Source organism: Oreochromis niloticus, linkage group LG3 (assembly GCF_001858045.2).
Source record: "Oreochromis niloticus isolate F11D_XX linkage group LG3, O_niloticus_UMD_NMBU, whole genome shotgun sequence".
NCBI lineage: Eukaryota > Metazoa > Chordata > Actinopteri > Cichliformes > Cichlidae > Oreochromis > Oreochromis niloticus.
The window spans coordinates 15,927,839-15,941,886 of NC_031967.2; the positions used below are offsets into that span (position 1 = coordinate 15,927,839).

A 14,048-nucleotide genomic window follows, 5' to 3' on the forward strand; every position below is an offset into this window, starting at 1 on the left:
GGAAGAGTTTGGGTCTTAGAAGGTTAAAGGTTTTCCCATAATGAAAGGTGTATTCTACATACCAAACAGAACTGCACTGTACATGAGCCAACCCATTTAAAAGGGTTTGAACGAGTGTGATTGTAAAACACTTAGCTTTATTACTTTCCCTAAACTGGCTAGGCAGATAAATGGTTAGTTTATCATCATTCATTAGATTTTTTTTAAAACATGATATATAATAGGCTCTTATTCAGTGGTTTCAATGGTCCAGATTAGTCAGTTGTCAATGGCAACTGACTATTCACAGACACTAACCCTTTTCAATTCAATTTTATTTATGTAGCGCCAAATCACAAGCGCTTTATATTGTGAGGTAAAGACCCAACAATAGTACAAAGATAAAACAAGTGGCCCACTATGAGCAAGTGCTTTGGCGACAGTGGGAAGGAAAAACTCCCCTTTAACAGGAAGAAACCTCCAACAAAACCAGGCTCATGGAGGGGCGGCCATCTGCTGTGACCGGCTGGGTTCAGGGGAGAAAACTGGACAAACACAGGGTGTGGAAGCGAGCCAAGCCAGAGAAATAATAACTAATAATTTAACACAGAGTGGTGTATAGAGGTGTATACTTCAATTCTTAACCATCGCCCTCTTGCACAGAAACAGACATTTAAATTAATAAGCTTTGATATTGAGACAAACTTTAAAGATCAGATCGGTTAAAAATAACCTTATCGACCATTGTGCAATTGGGTCTAATGCTATTTTGCACAGATAACTTCCGTTTAGCGTGTAGGTCCAGAATTTCTGCTTTTCAGATGAAATCGATTAGCCACACAAAGCTTCCCACTCTTGTCTTTCATGTTTATTCCTGACATGACAAAATACTTTTATTGCTAATCTCAAGATTCATGATCCATAACTTACAGCGATAAACCTCTGACAGACTTTAATGTTGTGATTACATTTTGAACAGTGAAATACAGAGAAGTGTTGGTTTCCACAGAAAACAAACCTACACTTTACAGAATTGTAAAGTATGAAAAACTGCATTACACAGGATTTTTTAGTATTTGTTTATTCCCTGAATGATACCATCACCAAAGTGACTTTTTAATTTCATCATTTACACTCAATAACCCCAAATTGTGGCTCATCATGTAACAGCACATCTACAGATTCACAGATGTATCAGCTGAATACTGACACTGACTGATGCTGGGCGTTTATCAGCAAATAGGATGGCAGTAAACGATGTCGGTGGCTGATATTTATCTGTAGCGTCACTAAAAGAGTTTAATGACGAGCTGAGATACTTGTGAGAAAAACCTTCCTCACATTTATAATGTAGATGTGTTTTCCTGGGACAAACATGGAAACAAATAGGAAAGTAAAACATATTTTTGCTGGTGGAATCAGCTCTCATACAAATTCTTAAACATCTGTGTAGGTTCTTAATTTTCAGAATAAAATTCCTGTAAACAGTAGCTGCTGCAGAGGTTTAGAAAATGCTCATCAAGGAGAAAACAGTCGAATTTTCAATTTAGAATCTACTGAAAGGGTTGCATCTTTCAACACAAGATGCACGGCCACATCACACACTTACCCTGCCATTTTTTTAGAACGCATTTCCAACATATTTGCTTCGGGACCGTCCCGTCCCCTCATTGCTTCCAAAAGTCGTTACACAACATCGTCGTCGAGATTAGCACGGCAACACAGGCAGCAGCACATCAGGAACAAATGCAGATAGGAAACTGAAAATGGCTCCTGTCCGTGAGTTCAAATAAAGCTTCAAATTAAATGAAAAAGATTTTATTTTCCGGTCAAAAATGACAAGTTAGTAAAGTTTCCAGATGATTTAGTTCATGAATTCACGATTGCAGTGGATATGCTCTGGAGTAAGACTTGCTCTTATCTTAGAGCTGCTGATAACTATGCTAAAGATGCTCTCTCTCACGATTGCAGCGATTTGAGAGGTGCATTAACCTCTTTACATGACAAACTCATCTATGTGCCTTATTTAAGGGCGTAGATTTGGTTTTGGCATTGGTGGGGACGGATGATTCAACCACTGAACCCTGCCCTGTTTCTTTTTTTTCCTTTTTTGTCTTTGTTTCTTAATAAAAAGAGGAGAAATATACTTGCCTACATATCCTATTCTACATGCTTTTAAACCATTTAAAATTACAATTCATAGTTTTATATGTGAATTATATAATGTTAAATTACTATTAAACAAATGACTTTAGTTTACTTCAGCCATATTCCATATAAATCAGGTATCATACAAAAATAAAAATAGCTTCAAATACAGTCATGACAATAAAAGAATATGACTTTAAGGACTTAACAACATTACTTCAGTTATAGTACACCAACATCTCTTATACAAAACTACTCATCTAATATTACCACAAAGTAAAAGATCTCTTACCAAAATTATGCAACATTTTAGGCACACTATTGCCCCTATCAAATCAGTGAGCTGGGATTTTTTATTCTAAACATGAACTACTGTTACAGCAACAGACATGGACTACTGGTGCCCCACACAACAACTCAATGTCCAGTATGTGAAGCAGCCAAACACATGCCTTCTTCTCTCGTTAATCTATAGCACCAAAACATCAGTCAGTCACCTGTGACCTTGTCTCTTCACCTCTGTCTGAGCTACAACATGGCAGAGCTGCCTCTGTCACCTGATAAATAACAGTGAGACATTCCACATACATGCAGTCACACATGTGCTTCAAATACAGTAATGAACCACCAAGTCATCATCCAATTTCACCTGAGATCTTGTATCACCATTACTCTCTGAGCTTTGTGTTGGTTCTTCTGTCACCTGACAAATAGGACATACATGACAATAAGAATAAAATGTGGAGCTGCTTCAGTGTTTCTGTCAATTTGTGCAGATCTTGACTCATCAGTAATGTTTGTAGGGTGAGTGCATTTTTAAAACAATTTGTGCAAACTGCACTACAAGGTGGAATATTTGCAAAATCATGACTACCTCATGATATTTTGTCTCAAAAATTAACCCTATGAATATGTCAGTACCATTAGGATGAAATTATTGTGTCACCAACATTTTAACGTTAGACATATAATTTTAACAGCCTCTGTAAACTAATATCCTGGCTTGCTCGAGGCTGCCGTTTTCTCTGACAGTTTCAATCAAAATTTGAAATGTTACTCTGAGACTGAGAGAACTAATAGTGCTGCCTGTTGTGCAGTTAGTTTCCAAAACAAGTTATTCATGGTTATATAGAATTTTAGACTGATGTGGGCCAAAGCCTAGCATAGCCTGTAACGTTATTATGACGGACACATTTTATGAGTGAACTTGACTTTAAGTGACTTACAGGTTTCTTTGAAAAATACTTTCTTATATCCAGGTTCTTCCTCTTTGCTGCCATCCTCCTCTCCTCCTTGCAGGTCCTCGCAGCGCAGGCTTGCCGCTGCTAAAACTAAACAGAGCTCCCTGAAAGGCACAATCACATTGGCCATATTTGTCACATAGGACTCCAGTAGAGAACGTAATTTAACTCTTTCTGCACCGCTGGGTGAATGAGACGTTGACAGATCGTTTATTTTTCTTTCTATCGGTTTTGTTTTTCTTTACTCGAAGAGATCAAATTATTGGTGGGGACAATTCAATAATCGCTGGATATTGATGGGGACATGTCCCTTCCGTCCATGCCAAATCTACGCCCTTGGCCTTAATGCTGGTGAAACAGAATTAGTTACTAAGCGCAAATTTGGTTGCATATCATAGTTTGTCAGATGGTGTAGCGTTCAATGCCAAATAAACTGTTTAACTGAATGTCGAGCCGCAGATTAACTACCTTAAGTTGGGTGGAAGAGGTTTACTAAAAGCTAATATTAAGGTGAGAAAAACAAACAAACAAACAAACAAAGTCGTATACAGTGTAGCTACTCCTGTTTAATGGCTTACTTTCGCATTTCACTCATTAGCTAACAAAACTGAAATCGCGTTGGCTTAGCTAGCATCATCCTGAGAGGTTTCCGACTGTCTGTACAGTAATAGAAATATAAAGACGCTATGAGCGTGACGCACTAGCTTAACTATCTAAAACCCACTCAGAGTTGATGTCACAGCTTCAGGGTGTCGGGGTTTTGTTATAAAAGGAAAAGGGTGGGCTGACATCATATTAAATGAAATATATTAAGAATAGGATATCACTCAAGAGTATATGTGGGCAAACTTTATTCTGTTATATTCTATTGTGATTCTTGTGTTTGTCACTACATATCTGTGGAAAAAACAAAACTGTCCTTAAGATTAAAACTTCAGCATCTGACATTTTGCAGGTCTGTTATCTTTGGTTCATTGCAAAAGCTACATGTGGAAATTTACAATAAAATATAAGCCAACGGACCAAATCATGTAGGAGAAGCAGATCGGCACATCTACCAGAACAGCACAAAGACCCTCTGGCTGCTTCAGCAGTTGTATCTTGCTATTACCAGCCTTCAGAGCTGCCGGAGTGAAGTACGTGTAATGTTCAACAAACCAATTAGAGATGATCTGAGCTTCAAACAGGTTCTTGAAGTGGTTTGTGACTTTAAGGACTTGATTTTGGCTGAGTCAAAGTGGGATTATCAGTGTTTAGCTGAACTAAACACAGCTTTTTTTCTTCCTCAGTCTCACTTTCACAGATCAATGAATCTTCTTTATTTTCTTTTTTGTTTTGTTTTTTGCATATCTGTCAAACACCTTCATCCTGATAGCTGTTTTACCTGCTACGCCTCGCTGTGGTTCCTGAGGTGAAAGCTTCAATCAGTCAGGTACAGCTGCAAATTAACACCATGTTCACCTTTTCATTTTATACATTTTACCTGTGCAATTTCCACACTAACAGACGGCTCCAATGTCCACTGAAGTCGCTGGTGAACTCTGTGAGCAGGTGAGCCCACGAGCTGAGAGCGCCCCCAAGAGGACGAGGGGCGAGTAGATTGATTTTTAGCAGGCTGATTTTTTACGACAGCAGCCACTATGGGAGTTGTGACAACTAATATTAATAATTATGCTCCTCCCATTTTGAAGGAGCGGTAAGCTGTTTTTACCATTTGTACTTTTTAACATAATGGGAATTTTGGTGCACTTCCTTATGAGTGTTTTCTAACTCACTCTCTTGACTGAAAGTCAGGTACAGTGTAACTGTAACTTAAAGTTTTTATGTTTTAATAAGATTGAACAAAAACAAGGAGATGTTTATTGATGTTTTAAATGCAGTAAAATTAAGTTTATTTAACGATGAGGTGTCTAAATTTGTTATGTACATCCTGATAATGCTAGACTTCTTTTGTTGTGTGTGCGCGTGTCCAAGTGTACACATTTGTGAAATAACGCACATATCTGTTGTTGTTTATATATATATTTTTATTAGAGCATATTATGATTCATCTGTCCTGTAGATGAATAATAATATTATTAAGGAAAAGGAAGGCGTCTTAAGGCTGAACATGAATAAAAACATGCAAAAATGTCAGAAAGCTTAGCCATTGTCTGGCTGGGGTTGTTACAAATAAAGTGACATCACACATTAAATTCAATTGAATTCAATTCATTTCAATATATATATTTCTAAATCACAAAAGTCGCCTGAAAGAGCTTTATATTATAAAGACCCTGCAGTAATACAGAGAACACAAATCAACTAAAATACAAATTCAAACATGATAATGAATATGACCCAGTTATTTGTGAAATAATGATTTGTGAATAATTGGTAAATGTGGACTATATATGAAATACATGTATATGTATCTATCTATCTATCTATCTATCTATCTATCTATCTATCTATCTATCTATCTATCTATCTATCTATCTATCTATCTATCTATCTATATGATTCCCAAAAGACATCATCAACTAACCTAAATCAGTCAAACATCTTAAGAATACCTTAAAGATAACATGAATCCAGTGACATCTGGAGAGTGACACTTAAAAAACCAAAACAAAACATTATGCATTACACGGGCATTATGAACGATGTTATATTTAAACAACTTCAGAAGTCTATAATGAAGAAGAGGATTAGGGAGAGCTACCTTGGACCATGATACAGCTAAATATAACTCTTTTTGTAACGTCTGCAATCTCCTAAAATAAGTCGGACACATATTCCACCATGTAATTATCACAACAATTCACATTCAGGACAATTTCTGAATTTTAAAAAATAAAACAACATATTTCGAAACTTTTTTCATAAAACCATCAATTTGCCTCTTGGAAGTCACAAAGTCATCAAACCTTCCAAAATATTGCAAATTTTACCCTCTTGATAACACTACCATTTATCTGGATACGTACATTGTCAACATTTTTCTAGTTTCTGTTTGAGTTAAATACAGATACTTTTTACATTTTTTTTTACATTTTTGCAAACAATAACCTATTAAATGTATAATATGTTGGAGATTATCTAGTTTTCATGAGACAAAACAGATTTGTATTATTAGCAAACATTACTTTATATAAAATACTAGAGGAGTAAATAAAATCATTAACATATAGAAGGAAGATCACTTGTCCTAATATGGATATGTGGTGCTTTTATTGAATATTTGTTATTAACAGGCTAAATACAGGTACTATCTGCAATAATCCTATACTTCTGTTGTTAATAAAGCACTAAGTAAAAGTCTTGAGACCCCCCTCATTTATCTATATTTTGCTTCCAAACAGCCAGATTATCTTGTTGTTGTTTTTTTTAGTGTTTTTTTTTTTTTTAGTTTTTTTGTGCAATAGGTCTTCAGGTCTGACTGAGATCTAGGGAATTAGGAGTCCACACCTTAAACCAACCCTGAACCATTTTTGCATTGTGTTAGGGCGCTTTATCCTGAAGGAAGTGAAAGAGACTGTCTCCATGACAGCGTCTACATGACCTGCAATAATGATTGGGTGGTACTTGTTAAAGTAACATCCACATGGCTGACAGGACCCAAGGTTTCCCAACAAGACATTTCCTAAAAACAGCACACTGCCTGTGATGGCTAGCCTTCTTCCCATGGTGCATATTGGTGCCAGGTGTTCCCCACATGCACCTGGCCCGTGATGTAAAAGAAAACACAATTCATTAGCTCAGGCCACCTTCTTCCTTGCTCTGTGGTCCAGCTCTGATGCTCACGTGACCGTTGTGACTGATCTACGGTTATGAAGCCCCACGTGCAACAAACTATCAGAACCACCATTAACTTTTTCTGCTGTTTTTCGAGCTACAGTAGCTCGACTGCTGCATCGCACCACACAGGCCAGCTCTCACTCCCCACATGCATCAATAAGCCTTGGCCATGACCCTGTCGCTGGTTCACCACTGTTCCTTCCTTGGACCTGTTCCTTTCAGTGTACACTGTATTTCCATGAATGTCTTTTCACAGGTTTCAAAAAACTCGGCACCTCCCGTTTTCTGAACAAACTAAACCGAAATGAGGGGCGGCTAAAGACTTTTGCACAGCACTGGAGTTAACTAACAATTCCACTGAAGAATAAACTTTTTTCAGCTGCAGCATTCTATGAAATAAATATTCTCCCTGGTGCATTTTGTACCTTTGAGAATCTCGAGTTTGTAATAACTGAGCTGCCAGTGGCTCAGTGAGGCAGAAAAGCATCAACCAACCTGTTTTATGTACACATGTAATCAAGTGCTGAAAATAGTATTTGTAATAATAATCAATCAAAAGCTCAAGTTAATGCTAATGTCAAAAGCATTTTTACAAAAACATAAACATGTTAAATCCTGCATTTTACACATAAATCATAATATCAGTGCTGCTGTATTAATAATTTCCCATAAAAACACTCATTAGACAGCATACACACTAATCTTGACCTTCTGTGTGTATTTATACTTGAACATCAATATTATTTTCAGCCTCATCCTCACCATGGCAACAACAGAGAAGCATAAATAGTAAGACGTTGGTCAGATTGGTGCTCCAAAATGCAAAAAGGTAGAGTGTCTTGTTGCAGTAGCTGTAGTCTGGTTCATAATAGCTGTAGATCACTGCATTACCTGCAGAAATAAGAGAGAGATCTCAGAAAATGTATGGTTTTGGTACAATATCAATTAAAGAAATAATTAAATAATTAAATTAAATAAGTGTTATATATTTCGGGCACTTGAGAGGAGAACAAACACAATCTCTGCAATGAAGCCAGTCATTTTTAGCTTTCATTATTTCTATTTTTCTTATCTATCTTTTTTTCGGTGCAGTACCTCCCTTCATCCACAGCTGGAAACAAGCGATTTAAACTCCTCCTTTAATCCCATGATGTACTTGAATTAGTATTTTATTTTTTCTTAATTAGTTCTTTATTTTGCCAATTTAAAGTCTCCTTGATGTTAAAAATGTCCATTTCCAGAGTAAACTGGTCAGGTTTAGGTTTAGGATTGAACAGCTGGTGAGTGCTGTCTACCAAAAATGGTTCTATTACCTAAAATTGAAGCTCTCCATACTCACTGATGCCGCCTAAAGCCAAGACTCTGAAACTGAAGTTATCACTTGGTTACTTGAATAATTCCTATATTAACTATGCTTCTAGTTTTGCTTTTTGTTTTCTTTCTCTGTCATATTAATCTACTAGTTGATTGCTTAATCTGGTATTTTCTGCTGTGCAGGCTTCATGTTATTTTTCAAGAGCCACCTGCTGTGGTTAGAAATTGAGTAAAACCCTTAAAGCTTACCAGCAATATACCAGCAAATGAAGAAGAGGGTGGTCACGGACAAACAAGGCAGGTTGCATGACCCACATATGCACAATGCAATGAAGGTAAAGAAGGCTCCACAAAGATAAATAGGGATGAAGGGAATTCCTGGACAGTCGTTGTAGAAATTCCCACCTTTTAGGCACAAAGACAAAGTATCACCAGAACTGCTTGCACGTCACCTGTTTGATGACTATCTTATTATAAACCTCTGGCTTTTCTCAGGAACTGTTTATTTGATCTAGTCTACACTGGTGTGTTGTTGGGGACACAGTGAAGGGCTCACTCACAGAGTCGCAGTTTTCTTAATTCAACTGTTAAGCTTTTACAACTTCTGCTTTCTTGAGCAATCAGATCCTAACAAACAAAGTGTGGAGCAAACAATCAATATGTGTCAATATGTGTGGGACGTCTTACTGATGCTGAGAGGTAGTCTCAGATGTTATGTATCTAATTTGTTTGGAATGCAGGCTGCAGAGGACAAAGACACCTTCTTCGACATCATCATTAGTTAAAGTGCAGGAGCATAAAGGGAAGCTATGGTATTCTTATACTTATGCCATTTTCTATTGTCTGGCTCTGTTAGCTCTGGCAACTGTATGTGAAGCAACTAATCTATTAATAATATCATAAAAATAACATATGCTAAATGCACTGGTAATATATATTCAGATAAATTCAGTCTGTATGTGCTGCTTCTTTCACTTACCAACTATCACTTGAGCAAAGACTGTGACGAATAAAACCAATAAGATGCAAACTGAAGGGAGACAGAATAGATTTTTAAAATCACAAATGAGACGGCTCAACAGCTGCAGATGTGCTGCACAGCACTCTCTTACCTGTTGGTACTGTTTGTTTTGCCATTATGCCAACTTCCACCAGCACAGATCCAGATAGTCCAGTTGTTTTTATTTGTCAGGAAAATGAAAAAAATCAGTCTGCCAGAGAAGAGAAGTGTTTACTACCCATACAGTCTTACAGAATGAGCAACCACCTAATCCCCCCCCCCCCCCCCCCCCCCCCCCAACAGAAAATAAAATCAGGCATTACCTTTCTGCTGTGGAAGACACCCAGTTTTTTTGTTTGTTTGTTTTGGCTCTTTTGTATATGTAAATGTTAGTAACCACCAACAACATAAAAACCTTTTTTTTTAAATTTCCTTTGAAGGACACTGATAAAGTGGCTCCTCCCATTTGAAGTCTACCACAAAACAAATAACAAATTTATTTGAACATTTTGGTTCTTTTCTTTTTTTAAAGTAACATTTAGTTAATGCAGGCTCCAGCCCCTCTGGATTGGATTAGGAGAAGAGAATTAATGGACAGTACTTATTGTAAATAGCCTATTAAACATAAATGCAAATATAAAAGAGTACAATACAGGATGTATTATGAAACACCGAACAAATCCACCATATGACACACAAGACTGAGCGTCATGTACTGATAAGCATGTAGAGATGTTCTTAACTGGCATTAAAAGTATGCACAAGTACAAGTAGCATAAAAATTGTTATACCTTCATTCTGTGTATAAGGAAACGTGTTTACCTGGAGGTGCACTGAAAAAAGATGTGAAGATGTATCAAGGAAGAAGCCTGCGCCACCAAAACAACAATGCTGGAGGATTAGTGATGAAACAGAAAGTTGTGTCCTCAGGAAGCCACGTATTTGCAAGCACTTCCTCTGGAGTTTAACTGCAGTTGGCATCTGTTTACAATGTATTACTGCTAATATTTCATTAGTCTATCACAGTTTTCTCAGATTTATTTTATAGAAAAAACCTAAATAACAGTTTCCTCCTCTTCACTGAGGCTCCACTCATAAATAAAATTGCTAAAACTGCCACCCCAGCCCTTCACTTTGCAAGCCTCTATGCTTTTTGGTGTTTCCTGCATGAAATCATCACAGTCTCCACTGTTTCCCTTTTGTGACACCAACAACATGGGCAATTTAAAGGTTTTCCCATAATGAAAGGTGTATTCTACATACCAAACAGAACTGCACTGAATATGAGCCAACCCATTTAAAAGAGTTTGAACGAGTGTGATTGTAAAACACTTAGCTTTATTACTTTCCCTAAACTGGCTAGGCAGATAAATGGTTAGTTTATCATCATTCATTAGATTTTTTTTAAATCATGATATATAATAGGCTCTTATTCAGTGGTTTCAATGGTCCAGATTAGTCAGTTGTCAATGGCAACTGACTATTCACAGACACTAACCCTTTTCAGTTCAATTTTATTTATGTAGCGCCAAATCACAAGCGCTTTATATTGTGAGGTACAAAGATAAAACAAGTGACCCACTATGAGCAAGTGCTTTGGCGACAGTGGGAAGGAAAAACTCCCCTTTAACAGGAAGAAACCTCCAACAAAACCAGGCTCATGGAGGGGCGGCCATCTGCTGTGACCGGCTGGGTTCAGGGGAGAAAACTGGACAAACACAGGGTGTGGAAGCGAGCCAAGCCAGAGAAATAATAACTAATAATTTAACACAGAGTGGTGTATAGAGGTGTATACTTCAATTCTTAACCATAGTCGTCTTGCACAGAAACAGACATCTAAATAAATAAGCTTTGATATTGAGACAGTGCCCGATTGCAAATTTTAAACATCAGATACACTAAAAATAACTTTACTGTCCATTGTGCGATTGGGTCTAAAGCTTTTTGCACAGATAACTACCGTTTAGCGTGTAGGTCCAGAATTTCTGCTTTTCAGATGAAATCGATTAGCCACACAAAGCTTCCCACTCTTGTCTTTCATTTTTATTCCTGACATGAGAAAATACAAGTCTTTTATTTCAAATCTCAAGATCCATAACTTACAGCGATAAACCTCTGACAGACTTTAATGTTGTGATTACGTTTTGAACAGTGAAATACAGAGAAGTGTTGGTTTCCACAGAAAACAAACCTACACTTTACAGAATTGTAAAGTATGAAAAACTGCATTACACAGGATTTTTTTAGTATTTGTTTATTCCCTGAATGATACCATTACCAAAGTGACTTTTTAATTTCATCATGTACACTCAATAACCCGAATTTGTGGCTCATCATGTAACAGCACATCTACAGATTCACAGATGTATCAGCTGAATCCTGACACTGACTGATGCTGGGCGTTTATCAGCAAATAGGATGGCAGTAAACGATGTCGGTGGCTGATATTTATCTGTAGCGTCACTAAAAGAGTTTAATGACGAGCTGAGATACTTGTGAGAAAAACCTTCCTCACATTTATAATGTAGATGTGTTTTCCTGGGACAAACATGGAAACAAATAGGAAAGCAAAACATATTTTTGCTGGTGGAATCAGCTCTCATACAAATTCTTAAACATCTGTGTAGGTTCTTAATTTTCAGAATAAAATTCCTGTAAACAGTAGCTGCTGCAGAGGTTTAGAAAATGCTCATCAAGGAGAAAACAGTAGAATTTCAATTGAGAATCTACTGAAAGGGTTGCATCTTTCAACACAAGATGCACGGCCACATCACACACTTACCCTGCCATTTTTTTAGAACGCATTTCCAACATATTTGCTTCGGCAGCGTCCCGTCCCCTCATTGCTTCCAAAAGTCGTTACACAACATCGTCGTCGAGATTAGCACGGCAACACAGGCAGCAGCACATCAGGACCAAAGAGCCGCACAAGAAAAACAAACCAACCAGGATGTAAACCAAAGTGGTGGTCCAGAAGGCAAACAGGTAAAGGGGTCTTGTTGCAGTAGGAGCTCACATCTGTTGCGTTTTTAATGTAGTTGGGCTGATAAATAGAGTAGATCCATACATTACCTAAAAAAAGAAAAGAAAAAAAATACATGAAATGAAATGAAGAATGAATAATAATTGCTTGATCTCTCTGCACATAAGCTGGACCTTAGTGTTTGGAGGCCTGACAGCTGACAGGATGTGTACAGCAGCACTCGAAGCCTCACTGAGTTTAGACAGTGTAGGGTACTTCTCAGGGGTTTAGTGTGTAGTAATCCATAAAAACAGCCATATAATGCTACGTAGTGGCTCATGCTGGTATAACTTAATGCTCATAGGCACAGTTGTTAAAATACGGCACGGTGCTAAAATAAAAAAAATAAATAGAAAGATTCCTAATTTACTGCATGAAGTTTGTTAACGCCCTACGACAGACAGGTGTAGAAAACACTGAGAGCCTATGGATAGATTTAAGTCTTTAATGTGATCGCCTTTAATATTCTTAATTCATAACCTTTTTTAAATTAACGTCTTGTCTTAATCTTATTAAATCCTTACAGGAGACGGAGTGCAGATATTACACAGGGCATGGCAAGCAGGGGCGACACTGAGAATGAAACGCGATGTATACGCCGACGGACACACACTAAATATACACAGAGGGAAACGAGGAAACCGCACACAGGAGGGAGACACACACGACTGAACCTAATTAACGTGACAAGACAGGGAGGACGCAAAAGGAACACACTGACATCAGACACGGACCTTCAAAGTAAAACAGGAAATACACTGACTGAACTCAGAGACACGATACTGACAGAGTACAGAGGAAACATATGGGCAGGGATGACTGGACACCAAACGGAGGGAGCACAGAGTAACACGATGAGCGTAGGGACCAACACCTAAGAACAAGTAATACAAAACAGAAACCAACACACCAGTAAACATGAACCAAGAAGAAACCACAGACTAGCACTGGACCATGACAAGTATTTTTAGTAGTAGTCACATCACAGAAGTCACATGCAGGTTTAAAGCACTTCTGTTTTGGCTAAACTTTTAAGAAGTGAAATTAAGTTAACTACGTCCATTATTCATATACAGACTGTGATCTGCTTTTTCCTCTACCAAAAATAATGGCTATTGATCTTCTAACCATTGAGAATAGAGAACATATCGATCAATCAGACACGCAACCCTAAAGACTACCGGCCTAATTCATCCTCATCATCCTCTCTCGTCTCACACTTCTGCTGCATGGAAGCCAGAGCAGTCCCGAAAACGCAGTTCGGCACAATCGGCATGTCCAAAATGTCCTCCTTCTCCCTCTGTGACAGGTTTGTCAGGTTGAGCCAGCTGGCTCTCTCCTGCAACATCATCATCCCTCTAGATTTCTCTATGGCTTGGACTGCAGCACCCCTCCAACAGCCAAACGCATCTGTTCTCTGATTGGATAACTACATTTGTGATTGACATGACATTGACCAATCAGCTGAAAGGAAGAAAAAATCTGGTCAGAAATTTGTACTTGTAAGTTGAAATCCACACACAGCCAGGGAACCTGAGAGCAGAGTTTTACACGTAGTTCTTTG

At 37.8% G+C, this 14,048-nt stretch overlaps 2 long non-coding RNA genes across 2 annotated transcripts; both read right to left on the minus strand.

The window, feature by feature from the left end:
• Window positions 1-5,372: 5,372 nt before the first annotated feature.
• LOC112841678 (uncharacterized) lies at window positions 5,373-10,657 on the minus strand. Its single transcript, XR_002060319.2, has 5 exons — window positions 10,285-10,657; window positions 9,575-9,673; window positions 9,442-9,492; window positions 8,712-8,867; window positions 5,373-8,039 (listed from the first exon to the last, which is right to left on the minus strand). It is a non-coding gene; the product is annotated as an uncharacterized LOC112841678 (long non-coding RNA).
• A 1,047-nt stretch (window positions 10,658-11,704) lies between these two features.
• On the minus strand, window positions 11,705-13,869 carry LOC112846448 (uncharacterized). Its single transcript, XR_003219410.1, has 2 exons — window positions 13,703-13,869; window positions 11,705-12,534 (listed from the first exon to the last, which is right to left on the minus strand). It is a non-coding gene; the product is annotated as an uncharacterized LOC112846448 (long non-coding RNA).
• Between the last annotated feature and the right edge of the window lie 179 nt (window positions 13,870-14,048).